Genomic DNA, 14,243 nt, shown 5'->3' with positions numbered 1-14,243 from the left:
CAGCCCAACCTTTGTTACAAGGCCTGGCCGAATGCACTGTTATGCACAGTGCACCCCCTGAAAACCATCACATGGTCTCTATTAGCCCAAGATTAGCCCATCAACTATTACCCTCAATGGGCTTACACTTAACCTCTCAGCCCATAATGATCAAACACTACCCGATAAGAGAGGACCTCTCCCTCGGCTGCAAGGAACAGTGCTGCACTCTCTACTCACATGAATCCTGGGAATTAAAACCTTTTGCAAACGTTTAGAAACCGTAATATATATACTTTTATATCTCATATAAAATATATTTTACAAAACAAATCTCAACAATTGTAATCAGCTGCCGACAGTCTTGGTTTCCATCAGAGAGAGTGCATCCCCGATCATTACCTTTGTCTGACAAAGGGGCTGATCCTGTCACTATGATCACCCACTCAGATGAATTCTTAGACTGTCCCAACATACCCAGGTTTTGACCCCCGCTAAGGATCTCACTGATTGGCATATCAAAGATAGCCCAATCCGACACCTAGTGCAGTATCATAATCGAGTCTAGGGGTCAGGTGTAACTTTCCAATTTTGCCCATCAATCTCCAAGGTCCAGGGCAATATTGGAAATCTGGTCCGATTCAAAGATTCAATTAATCTTACACTGCATGTACCTCGGGTCTCACCCTGGTGGCGGAGACAAGTCACCCCAACTGACTTGGCGGCATATCAGTGTTAGCCTTAGCAGGATAAATCTCCCCAGACTTATCCAACGGTTGTGAATATTCTAAACCAACATAAGTCTCAAAAATGTCCGGTTTAAGGGTATTACATAGAAACACACCATAAGAACATGAATCAAATATGTACTTTATTCATTTACAATAAATGTCATAAGTACATCAAACTGATTGGAGCTAAGGGTATACAAAACTGTCTAACAGCTCCCACTTTCACTTAGGTCCAATCTCGAATAAGCCGGAGTTCCATACTTTCCATGTGTCTCTCAAACACTTTCTGTGTAAGTGGCTTAGTCAATGGGTCTGCAACATTATCCGCTGAAGCTACCTTTTGAATCAGGACGTCCCCTCTATCAATAATCATTCGCAGTACGTGGTACTTCCTCTCTATGTGCTTGGACTTCGAGTGGTTTCGTGGCTCCTTAGCATGAGCAATGGCCCCTGGGATGGGTGATGTGCTGGATGGAACTACTCCCAACTCTTGGATGAACTTCTTCACCCATACGGCTTCCTTGAAAGCCTCATATGTGCCAATGTATTTGGCTTCGGTTGTGGAATCCGCCGTGGACCCCTGTTTGCTGCTTTTCCAGCAAATAGCACATGATCCTATCGTGAATACGTAACCAGATGTGAACTTTCTATTATCTGGATCCGACTGGAAATCGGCATCAGTATACCCCTGGATTTGTAGTGATGCACCATATACTAGACAAAACTCTTTTGTCCTTCGAAGGTACTTAAGTATGCATTTCACAGCGGTCCAATGCTCCTGCCCTGGGTTGGCTTGAAATCTACTTACTACACTCACCGCGTGAGCAATATCGGGGCGAGTGCATAGCATGGCATACATGATGCTCCCCACGACAGAGGCATAGGGAACATTCTTCATGTCCTCGATCTCCTCAAATGTCTTGGGAGACATCTTCTTGGAGAGAGCAACTCCGTGCCTGAAAGGAACGTTTCCCTTTTTGGAGCCTTCCATGCTGTACCTTTTGATGATTTTGTCAATGTAAGCAGATTGAGATAATCCTATTATCCGCTTCGATCTATCTCTATAGAGTCGAAGACCGAGTATATAAAACGCTTCTCCAAGATCTTTCATGGAGAATTGCTATGAAAGCCATACTTTGGCTGAGGTCAACATTCCCACATCATTCCCAATGAGTAGGATATCGTCCACATACAGAACCAAGAACGTAACCTTATCCCCACTGGTCTTTTTGTAAACACAAGGCTCATCCGGATTCTGCTCAAAGTCAAACGTTTTGACAATAGAGTCAAATCGGATGTTCCAACTCCTAGAAGCTTGCTTAAGTCCATATTTGGATCTATTTAGTTTACATACCATGTGTTCCTGACCCGTAGCTATGAAGCCTTGCGGTTGCTGCATATAGATATATTCAGTAAGATCTCCATTCAGGAATGCAGTTTTGACATTCATTTGCCAAATTTCATAGTCATGGTATGCTGCTACAACTAGCAAGATTCTAATGGATTGAAGCATGGCCACAGGGGAAAAGGTTTCCTCATAATCGATGCCCTTTTTTTGAGTGTACCCTTTTGCCACCAGACGAGCTTTGTAGGTCTCAACCCTGCCATCGGGGCCCTTCTTCCTCTTATAGATCCATTTGCAACCAATTGCTTTTACCCCAGGGGGCGGATCTACCAGAGTCCAGACTCCATTGGTCTCCATTGAGTCCATCTCAGCTCTCATGGCATCTACCTAGTTAAGGGAGTCTATGTCCAACATAGCTTCCGCGTAAGTCACGGGATCCTCCTCACTAGTCAAGGCTTCCACCAGGTAACTGTGCTAGTCATAACCATAACGGACTGGTGGCCTGGATACCCGGGTAGATCTTCTAGGTTGGTCACTACCTAGAACATGTGGAACATCTACCACTACTCCTGATCTCTCCTCATCAAGAACAATTTCCTGACGATAATTGTTTAGGATGTAATCCTCTTCCAAGAAATGGGCATTTCAACTACAGAACACCTTTTGTTCTCCTAGGTCATAGAATAGATAGCCCATAGAGCTTTTGGGGTAGCCTACAAATAGGCAATGACAGGTTTGGGATTCCAATTTGTCCGGGCTCGTTCTTCTAACGTGTGTCAGATAACCCCAAATCTTCAAGTGTCTGACACTTGGTTTCTTTCCGCTCCAAAGTTCATATGGAGTGCTCAGAACCGATTTGGTTGGAACCCTATTCAGCACGTAAATCGCAGTCTCTAATGCGTATCCTCAAAAGGATGTGGGTAACTTCGAGTGTGCAAGAAGTGACCGAACCATATCAAGTAAGGTCCTATTCCTCCTCTCTGAAACACCGTTAAGTTGTGGTGTAACAGGAGGAGCTAACTATGATACTATCCCGTTGACCTTTAGGTAGTCTCTAAATTCGTTAGAGAGATACTCGCCACCTCGATCGGATCGAAGGGTCTTGATTTCTCTCCCCAAATGTTTCTCAACCTCTTGTCTAAACTCCTTGAACTTTTCAAAGGATTCAGACTTGTGTCTCATTAGGTACATGTAACCATACCGTGAATAATCATCGGTGAAGGTGATGAAGTATACGTGTTGGTTACGACTCTTAACATTTCGGGGCCCGCATACATCACTATGTATAAGGTCAAGCGTTCTCGTACATCTTTCAGGCTTGCCGCCGAATGGCCGTTTTGTCATCTTACCACGAGGGCAAGGCTCACAGGTGGGAAGATCTTCTACAGTTAGAAAATCCAAAGGACCATCCTTTACCAACCTTGTGATTCGGTCAATACCGATATGGCCAAGATAATAATGCCACAGGCACGTGGGACTAACAGTATCACGAGTTCTCTTGGGAACGTTAATCGACGTAGTTTCGGCTATGTTGGATTCTAGAGAAGGATGCAGAACATAGAGACCATTCTCCAGTTCCCCGCATGCGATGAATTTGTTGTTTCTTTTAATAGTAATCGTATTATTAAAAAAAATAGAATATCCATTAGCACACAATTTTGAGACAGAAATCAAATTTCTTCTTAAATTCTGTACATAAAGACAATCTTTAAGTACAAGTGATCATTCTTTAAAAAACAATTCTACATTGCTAATGGCCATAGCTGCAACGCTTGCAGAAGTTCCCAAGAAGAGCGTCACCTCTCCCTCACTTAGTCTTCTGCTTATTCTGAAACCCTGCAATGTGTTACATGCATGAGTCGAAGCCCCGGAGTCAATACACCAGGATCCAGAAGTAACCAACAAATTGGTTTCTATGACACAGGATTCGGGATTACCTTTCTTGGATTCCAGGTAGGCAAGACAGTTCCTTCTCTAGTGGCCGGTCTAGTGACAATGGTGACAGGCATCGGATGTCTTATCCTTCTTCTGATTCTTGGATTTGTTGCCCTTTTTCTGGGGCCTCTTCTTAAACCTCATCTTCTTGCCACGCTTGCCTGCTTCCATAAGCATGGTGACGGGCTCATCCTTACGAATCAGTTCCTCAACTTGTTGCAACATATTGTTGAGCTCTTGTAAGCTGATGTTCAACTTATTCATGTTATAATTCATGACAAAATTATTGTTGGACGGAGGTAAAGAATTCAGAATGGCGTCTACCTTGGTGACGTGGTCTAGCCCGGACCCTAGGGCTTCTAGCTCGTTTATGTATCCCATCATTCAAAGACAATGATCATGCACTTGCTGTCCCTTGGTCATTTGAGCGGTTATGAACTGTTTCAAGACCTTCTGCCGAGTAGAACGATTCTGCTCTTCGTACATAGTTTTCAGACTGTCCAATATGCCCTTGGCCAGCTCGATCTGATCGAACTGCCTCTGTATTGGATTGTCTAGAGAAACTATGATATAGCAGCGGACCAGGGAGTTCTTCTCCTCCCACTCCAGGTAGTCCCTTCTGCGGGCCTCAGAAGCCCGATCACCTGGACGCTCCGGGGCGGGGTTTTTGGCAACTTTATCCAGTTTTTCAGAAGTCAGTACCAGCATGAGGTTACGGTACCAGTCATCGTAATTAGGGCCCTTAAGTTTGTTGTCATCAAGAAGCTTAGCGAATTGTCCGTTAGCCATTTTCTGGTAAAATAACAGACATTAGTCCACAACCTAATTCGATTCATGTTCATTACATAGATATGACTTTTAATCTATGTTCCATTCCCATTTGTTCATCTCTGAGATTTTCCTCCTATCTCAGTGACAGAGACAACGACTTGTCTCTGGAAATGTGGTAAACCACATAGGGTGCATGGAGCCAACTGTTTCAGCTGCAAAACCCCACCACCTTTTTGTGAATGGTCATATCCACTCATCATATGAGTTTTCCCTTTGGCCTCTGTCAGACAAGGTTCAGAGTCATTTTCAGGTAAACCTTTCTGTCTAGTGAGTGCTCACCCATCATATTCGTGAACACTAAGGTACCGTGAGAGAGTTCTCATTTTTTGGTGAAGCCCCCCTCCAACATCGGTCTATGACACCCCTATCATCTTATGAAACACTCAGACAAGCCTAATAGCAAATGGATAGCCCATTTTCTGGTGCGTTTCCTCATTACTGAAGAACCCATCCTCATGCTAATGATGGAAGGCCTTTAGAGAGTTCATCACATGAATCTCCCTATCACATGCACTCATATTTGCAGGAGGGAATGGAAAATTACGCCATAATTTGATTTAGGTCAAACCAAAGTGGCTGCCACTGACTTTCCTAAAGCCAGATTTCGGTGGGCCAAAATTGGCTAGGGTTCCACACGTATCCTCTTCAGGAGGTGTGGGGCCCACCACTGAGGGAGATCATCCAATGACTAGTAGGGACACCATGGCAATGATGTGCATTCAACCATGGTGTGCGCAAGAGCCACTCTCGAATCAGCATGGGCCAAGCACTTATGGCCCATGAACGTAGCACATCACACATCCAGGGAAGAATTGATCTAATCAATTAATATCTGTAAAGCCCATTTTAAAGCCCATAATATTAACCATTAATATTATCTAGGTATATGGGCCGAAATTAGGGTTGATCAATTCGGTCCATATAGCTTTATCTGCGAAGTGGGCTTTTAGTAGTTTTAACAAATTAAAACTGGGCCTTTACAGGTTGGGCCGAATTAAATATTCAATTAATTAGCAATCCTTAGGCCCATTAGTGGGAGAAATAGGACTGACATTCAGCCTTGGTTGAACCCTAGATTCGGTCCAAATAGTTTGGACCAATCTGGTACGAATGGGTCTACGATTTGATCTTTAATTAAAGATTTAATTCAAGAAATTAATCTGAAATTAAATACTGATAAAGGAAAAACAAGAATTAGTCAAATAGGGCTGTTCACACAATCCATCCTGCAAAACAGAGGTTAAATCACAGTTTGCAGTTTCATAAACTGCAAATCGCAGATAGCGATTTTCCCATCTGCGAAATTTCCTTCCTTGCGCCGCCATCTTCGATCCAAAATAAAAATAAATAGAAAACCTAATTTCTATTATAATTACATCAAATCAAATGCTTATACATCCAGTCTAAAAATAAAATTTTTTTTTTTTACAGACCAAATGTAATAAAAGAAACAAGAAACTACAAAATCGCAGGTTCACTGTGCCAATCAAGATTTCGATCTCCATGTGTACGAACAACCCATAAATTAGGAAAATTATAAAGAACATATCTAAATAATAATCAGATTTACAAAATTTAATTTCAGATTAATCGTCCATCAACTGGAAACAAATTTTCCAAAAAAACCTTATAACTACGCAAATCGGGTAGAACGCCTTCTGCCCATTTGCGCAGGTTCAGATTTGATCCAATTCGGTTCAAGATTTGAACCATGGCTCTGATACCACTGAAGGGATGAGATATCCATCATATGGATGCCCGAATCTTGCGGAATAGAATGGGCGAATTTAAAAAATTTCTCTCCACCCTACTGAGAATCGTATTCCCTATTTTAGAAAAATCGTATTTTTCAATGATCAATCTTGAACCATGAACCGAACTAGATCTAAACAAAAATAGTAGAAAAGGAATATATCTGATACGGAGAAATAATATCTCCAAATGAAGGTGTTCACGCCCAAGGAAGGAATAAAAAACTGCTCCCACTAAAGATGGCGCAGTGTAGGATGGAGCAGAATCAACAGCGTTCTTCGCAAGAACCGGATCCTTCGCAAGAATAAACCCTTTCACAAAGGACTGATATCAAGATCTAATCTTGATCACTCCTACTGACAAGAGGAGATCGAACTAGTAGATGTAGCGGCAGCAGGAAGGAGGCGGCAAGAAAGAATTTGCGCAGAGGTGCTGAATTCTTTCTTCTGCGATTTCAGCTCTGAAGAGGATGTGAACATGTGTCTTCTAAAGGCTGCCGCCTCCTCCTCCTTTTATAAGCTTAAAGGGATAAGCTCCTAATCCCATTAGGAGTTGCTGATCCAAATCATATTTGGATCAGAATTCCCTTTAAGTGATAAGGATAAATCCTTATCTTATCTGCAGATTAGATCAGCCCCCTCCTAATCCTATTAGGAGGTTTCCAGATCTGAATCATATTAAAATCTGGACTCTCTGAGTGGATAGGGTTAAGACCCAATCCTATCTGCTAATCTAATCTCAGAATTCGCCCCTTATTTAACTGATCAAATCAGCCCAGTTCGAAATGGGCTTTAGGCCCAATAAGGTCATGTGCTCACTTAGCCTTCCAAACTGTTGCCCAGTTGGGCTTCCTTGTATAGCGTTGGACCCAAACATTGATCTATACATCAGCTGCATGGGTTCAGCCCAACCTTTGTTACAAGGCCTGGCCGAATGCACTGTTATGCACAGTGCACCCCCTGAAAACCATCACATGGTCTCTATTGGCCCAACACTTACCCTAAGTGGTCCCTGGGCCAAGCCACCTTGTAACACCCAGGGACTGTGGGCAGATGCAAGATTAGGCCATCAACTATTACCCTCAATGGGCTTACACTTAACCTCTCAGCCCATAATGATCAAACACTACCCGATAAGAGAGGACCTCTCCCTCGGCTGCAAGGAACAGTGCTGCACTCTCTACTCACATGAATCCTGGGAATTAAAACCTTTTGCAAACGTTTAGAAACCGTAATATATATACTTTTATATCTCATATAAAATATATTTTACAAAACAAATCTCAACAATTGTAATCAGCTGCCGACAGTCTTGGTTTCCATCAGAGAGAGTGCATCCCCGATCATTACCTTTGTCTGACAAAGGGGCTGATCCTGTCACTATGATCACCCACTCAGATGAATTCTTAGACTGTCCCAACATACCCAGGTTTTGACCCCCGCTAAGGATCTCACTGATTGGCATATCAAAGATAGCCCAATCCGACACCTAGTGCAGTATCATAATCGAGTCTAGGGGTCAGGTGTAACTTTCCAATTTTGCCCATCAATCTCCAAGGTCCAGGGCAATATTGGAAATCTGGTCCGATTCAAAGATTCAATTAATCTTACACTGCATGTACCTCGGGTCTCACCCTGGTGGCGGAGACAAGTCACCCCAACTGACTTGGCGGCATATCAGCGTCAGCCTTATCTAATGGCTGTGAACATTCTAAACCAGCACAAGTCTCAGATGTGTCCGGTTTAAGGGTATTACACAGAAACACATCATAGGAACATGAATCAAATATGTATTTTATTCATTTTCAATAAATGTCATAAGTACATCAAACTGATTGGAACTAAGGGTATACAAAACTGTCTAACAATAACATCGCAGATTTTAAAATCCTTTTAATCCTTTGAAATCGTTAAGTTCAATAGGAGACCCTTACCGGTCCAATTGTGGTACCAAAAAGAAATATTTCCTCGGCCCACAATCCATTTGCTATTCATTATAGTCTGATCACCGACTTCATAGATTTCTTTCCATAATTTTGATGAAGATATATGATCTGACATGAGGCTAGGAGGTCTGTCATTCAGATATCTTGAATGAAAGAAATTTGACCAACTATAATCATTTTGGATTAGTTTGAAGCAGGCTTTCATTCAAAAAGCTTTGATGATTTCAAATAAAGACCTGATCCCCAATCCGCCTTCCTCCACGGGTTTGTAGATTCTTTCCCAATTTATCGAGTGGTGCTTTGGCCCATACTCAGAGTCTCCCCATAGAAATTGGGCGAAAATATTGTGAATAATATGAATTATTTTCTTTGGGGGACTTGTTGTACTCAGGAGAACCTGAATGGTCATACTTTGAAGCACACTCCAAATAAGTGTAAGCTTGCCTCCAGGAGTTAGTAATTTTGTTTTTTAGCCTTTTAACCTCTTTCTTATTTTTCCAATGAATGGATCAAAATCCCTTATTCTTAATTTCTTCCTTCCAACTGGGGCTCCTATGTACATAAAAGGGAGTGATTTTTTGAAAAACCTGTCCCTTGGGCAATCATCTCAATTCTTTGCCTCGACATCTTCAGAAGTGATAAAACACGATTTTTGTTTGTTAATTTGTTGTCCCGAAGCTTCTTTATAAACTTTAAGAAATTCCATAAGATTTTTCAGGCTTCTTTTGAGACCTCTTACAAAGACTATCGTGTCATCTATGAACAAACTATGAGAGATTCGGACAGTATCTCTTGGCATTTTAAAAAACTCTATATAACCATTGTGATAAATTTTGTTGAGCCCTCTATTTAAAACTTCTTCAGCAATTATAAACAGGCTAGGAGATAATGGATCACATTGGCGCAAACCTCTTGAAGATTTGAAATAGTCTATTGGGGATCCATTGATCAAGACAGAGAACCAACAGTTACAAACTCCAAGTTTAATTAGATCAATCCAAGAGTCATTGAACCCAAATTTATGAAGAGTTTTGAAAAGGAAATCCCAGTTTAACCTGTCATAAGCTTTAGCCATGTCCAATTTAAGAACTATGTTTCCTCCCATAGAGCGTCTATTAATTTCACTAACCATCTCTTGAACAATGGAAATGTTTTCTCCTATGTATTGGCCTTCTATAAAGGCACCTTGTTTTGGAGAGATGATACGAGGAAGTAGAGGTTTCAGCCTTTTCGATAGCAATTTTGCAAAAATCTTGTAGAAGAAGCCACATAAACTAATTGGTCTAAAGTCTAAGAACTGCTTGGAATTATCAATCTTTGGAATTAAAACAATGAAAGTAGATGTGTAATACCTAGGGAGACATTTAGTGATGAAAATAGATTTGATGGCTTTGCAAACATCATCTCCAACTATGTCCCAGCAATGAGTGAAAAAAAACACCATTGAAACAATCCGTACCTGGAGCTAAATCCACGTTCATTGAGAACACAATGTGCTTGATTTCATCAGAGTTTGGAACTTGTGTCAAGTTATTGTTATCCTTTTTTGTAATTAAATGAGGTATAGACTAGAGCAAGTAGTCGTGATTCAATATTTCCTTATCGGAGAGCAAGTTTTCAAAATAGCTTACTGCTTGTGTTTTTATGAGATTCATGTCATCAGTCATAGTTCCATTAATCTCACGTCTCCTTAAAGCAGATTTGTTCCTCGCAATTTTGATAGAAGTGTGGAAGAAACGAGAATTTTTGTCATCTTCCCGAAGTCAGTTTTCTCTAGATTACTATTTGAGAAAGATTTCTTCTTGTAAAAGAACTTGTTCCAGAGAATTCTTTGCATTGGGCAGATTTTGTTGGTTCTCGTAATTGTTGTTGTTGACGAGAATCATATTTTCAGCTTCAAGAACACCCTTCTCTGCATTTAACACATTTGCAAACACAACTCCAAAAATTTCCCGGTTCCAATCTTTTAAACATTTATTTAGCTGCTTCAGTTTAGAAGAGAGAATTAACAGATTGTTCCCTTCGAGGGGTTGATTCCAAAAGTGTTGTACTAAGTTATGAAAATCTGGGTGCGAGGTCCACATATGTTGAAAGTGAAAAGGTTTTGGACCATGAAGCATGTTGTCCTTAATAGTCACTAGCAGAGGGGAGTGGTCCGAACAAGATCGGTTTAGATGTTCAACTGCTAAATTTTTGAACTGATCCAACCCAGCTTGGTTGATGAAAATACGGTCCAAACGAGCCCATGAAGTACCATTAGTCCAAGTAAACATGGGCCCAATGTAGCCCATATCAATAAATCCGCCATTGCCAATTAAATTTCTGAATTCCATCATAGGCCGATTTGAGTAGCTAGAATTTTCATTTCTGCTAATACGTTCTGAGAGCTCACTTGTAATATTGAAATCTCCACCAATGATCCAAGGCCGGTCCCACCAAGCTGTAGCAAAATTCAATAAATTGCTCCATAAATTTCTTCTGATTTGGTAGTCATAGCTGGCATAAATAACAGTCAAAAAACAATCAGTGACATCACTAGCATAAGAGACTTCAAAAGTAATAAATTGAGTGTCATGGTAGACTTCTCTTAATTGGATGGATCCCTTCCAAAGGACCCAAATCTTGGCTACATCATTGCCATTTGTCATGCCATGCTCCATGCCAAGATCTCTTTTTATGGAATTCAGATTTGTAGCATCAATCATGGGCTCCATTAAGGCAATGATAGAAAGATTGTGAGTTTAAATAAGTTTCCTTGATCTACGAATAGATTTCTTGCTTCTTATACCTAATGTTCCAAAACAAAGCTTTTACCATTTTAGAAGGTTGGAGAGGCATTATAGGCGTCATCTTCAGACTTTGAAGTCTTCCTTATTTGTCTAACTCGGTTCAATAGGCCTATTGGTTCGATCTGTTCCTTAGCTAAGTCTTGGGCGAACCGGGTTGAATTATACGGGCTTCCCGGAATACTTTCTTCTGCTTCCGGTGTGTCGGGAACCACCAATGGAGCACTATGATCGATCAAGTCCTCTTCTGAAGTTGTCGTTACTCTTCTTATGGCCTCTTTGAATTTGAAATGCAAATTTTTGTGAAAATCTTTAAGCGTGGTGATTACCTCGTTAAAACTATCATTCATCATTCTTGGGCAACCATCAACAGATTTTGGCCGTAAGCTTTTTTCCTCCCATTGCTTGTTCGCTGGTCTAGTTGAGGTAGGCATCCCAATTGCTTTTCTAGTTGGAGAAGGAGATCTAAATGCTTCCAGAAGAGCTTCCTCTACAGCTTGACAAATACCTTGAGCTAACTATTCATCATAACAGGAGATGTTTACTTGAGAAGGAGATTCTGAAACTTCAATGGTTGGGTTTTCTTTTACAGGCGAACTTGTCCCAAAACGGCTAATTGCACTAGTGGGTTTCCATTCTATTCTTTGAGCAGATTTTCTTTCGAAATTCAACTTCGACTGCATCGGGTTCATGTTGGTTTCAGACTGAACCATATGGTTATCACTCAAAGATTTTGATCCTTTTGTAGTTGGGGCAGGGTGCCGTTGTTCTTTTGTAATCTTCTTACAACTCTCTACAGCGTGACCCACTTTATGGAAATTGTCACAGAAAGTTGGAATGTTTTCATACACTACCTTTTAAAAGTAACCACCTTCTTTGCCTAGACCAGTCCATATTTTGTCAGGCCTCGGTTTCGTAATATCGAATTCGCTTCCTTTGCAGAGGTACAGTGCATCATGGCAAGAGGAACTTTAAGAACCTTACCCACATTACCTGCAATAGATCTGATGTAAGAGTCTCCAAACAGAAAAATAGGAAGTTTAGGAAAGGAGATCCAAATAGGGAGAATGGATGGACCCTTCCCAGAACGAAACTCGGACAACCACTGGAAAATTCTGAAGAGAAAGCCCTTCACGTAGAAAGCCTCTCGCAGCTAGCATTTAAGAAGTCTTCTTCGTCTACAAAACGGAACAGGAGATGGGTGTAATCAATCACCAAAATCACAAAGTCCTTCTTCAGGTTGAATCTGGAGGAAAGCAGAGACCTTAGGAATAGGAGGTCTCCCGTAAGAGACTTTTGCCACCAACGCTAAACGAAAAGGTTCATAGGCTTTTGAGATTTCTTCTAAAGAAAAGAAGCAAGTTGGTTCACCAAACTGAGTGAAAGATGGGGCTTTGAGTTCGATTTGAACCTGATCAAGTGCACAGGAATCTGCAATGATAGCAGCAAAGGATCTTTTAGAGGTCTGACCCATGTCGATCAAGCCTGGAGAGGATGTCATCTTCTCAAAGAAAACTCGATTTTGATTTGCAACTTTTTCCTTAGTTATTTCCCCCCCAACTTTGCTTTCAGATAACTTGTTTATTTATGCTTGAATCAATGGAAGAACTCATATGACCATTATAGAGTCATTGCACACACTTTGTTCTTCTATTGAAAATGTTTAGAGATCATTTCAGCAAATTACATGGCTTACTAGAAGAGGAAAGTTGTTAGAGCTTCAAACACTTGAAAGTAGAGAGATATTAGGAGAGATTTGCATGAAGTCAATTGCTTTAGATGTTAGAGTGATGAACTATGATATGATCCCTAGGAGTCAACTACTAAGGCCTGATAGTTGCCTCTCACATGCAACTTGGAATCTTTTTTCCAATAAGGCCTCATTTGCTTTTCAGTAAGTTATTTATCTGGGTAAATGCAATTACTTGGGTAAGTTTTTGCTGGGAAACATTTACCCGGGTAAGTGCATTTACCCATGTTCTTTTTTTCCCAGGTAAATAATGTAATGACCATTTTAGCCATAAAAATCTATTATTAAAAGGGACATTTTTGTCCTATTCAAGTGTTGGCAATTTTCCCTCTAAGTGTCTTGGGAAAGTTATTTACCCACCTAGGGGATGGATATCACTTACCCAGGTAAGTGGTACCTAGGAAAATAAACTTTCCCTAGTCCCAACATAAAATATGAAAAAAGAACATGGGGTTCTTGGTCAATGGGAACCAAAATCCCATTGACCAACTTTCCCCCCTCTCAAAATCTCAAAAAAGAATGCCCCCTTATAGTCAACTTTTAGTTTCTAGTAGTTGACTACTAAGTGCTATTAGGCTTGTCTGTCACAACCAGTTGACTATTACCTCTCAAGACAGTTTAATCAACTACTAGACAGTTCTACCTGGGTTGTTCTAGTAGTCGACTCCTAAGGCTAGGGAGTTAACTCCTTAGGTTCCCAAACTTGATTTTTTGAATTTTTTTACTTGAGTTTCAGGAAAAAAAGAAAGAAAGCCTAAGGCTTTTCTTAGGTTAACCATTGGTCTCTAAAGTTATATAGTGACCAAGGTAGGTCTAAGATAAGCCCTTATAGTGTATATATCACAACTGATTACATTAAGTCCTATACAAATAAAATACATTAGAAGGCTCTTGAACTTTATTTCTTCTTTTTCTTCATGGGAAAATTCTTTCTCTTAGTTCATAGTTAGTCCAACTAAGGAAATAATTTGAATTGGAAACTTATTTTTCCAACATATTAATGCTTTCAATGAGTTTGTTATCATCAAAACACATAGGGCCAATAGTGCTAATAAGGGGAGGTCTAGGTGTTTAGGGGAGGACTATCCTTGTTTTGTTGCTAGGAGTGCAGCTTGGGTGGGCCCAACTTGAGACTAACTTGACCTAGACCTAACCAGAGTTTTTGCATGGCTTGGGCCTTATTTTTCAG

The sequence above is a fragment of the Nelumbo nucifera genome, chromosome 3 (assembly GCF_055504915.1).
Source record: "Nelumbo nucifera cultivar China Antique chromosome 3, China Antique-T2T, whole genome shotgun sequence".
Taxonomy (NCBI): Eukaryota; Viridiplantae; Streptophyta; class Magnoliopsida; order Proteales; family Nelumbonaceae; genus Nelumbo; species Nelumbo nucifera.
Note: the sequence above shows the minus strand (reverse complement) of the source record.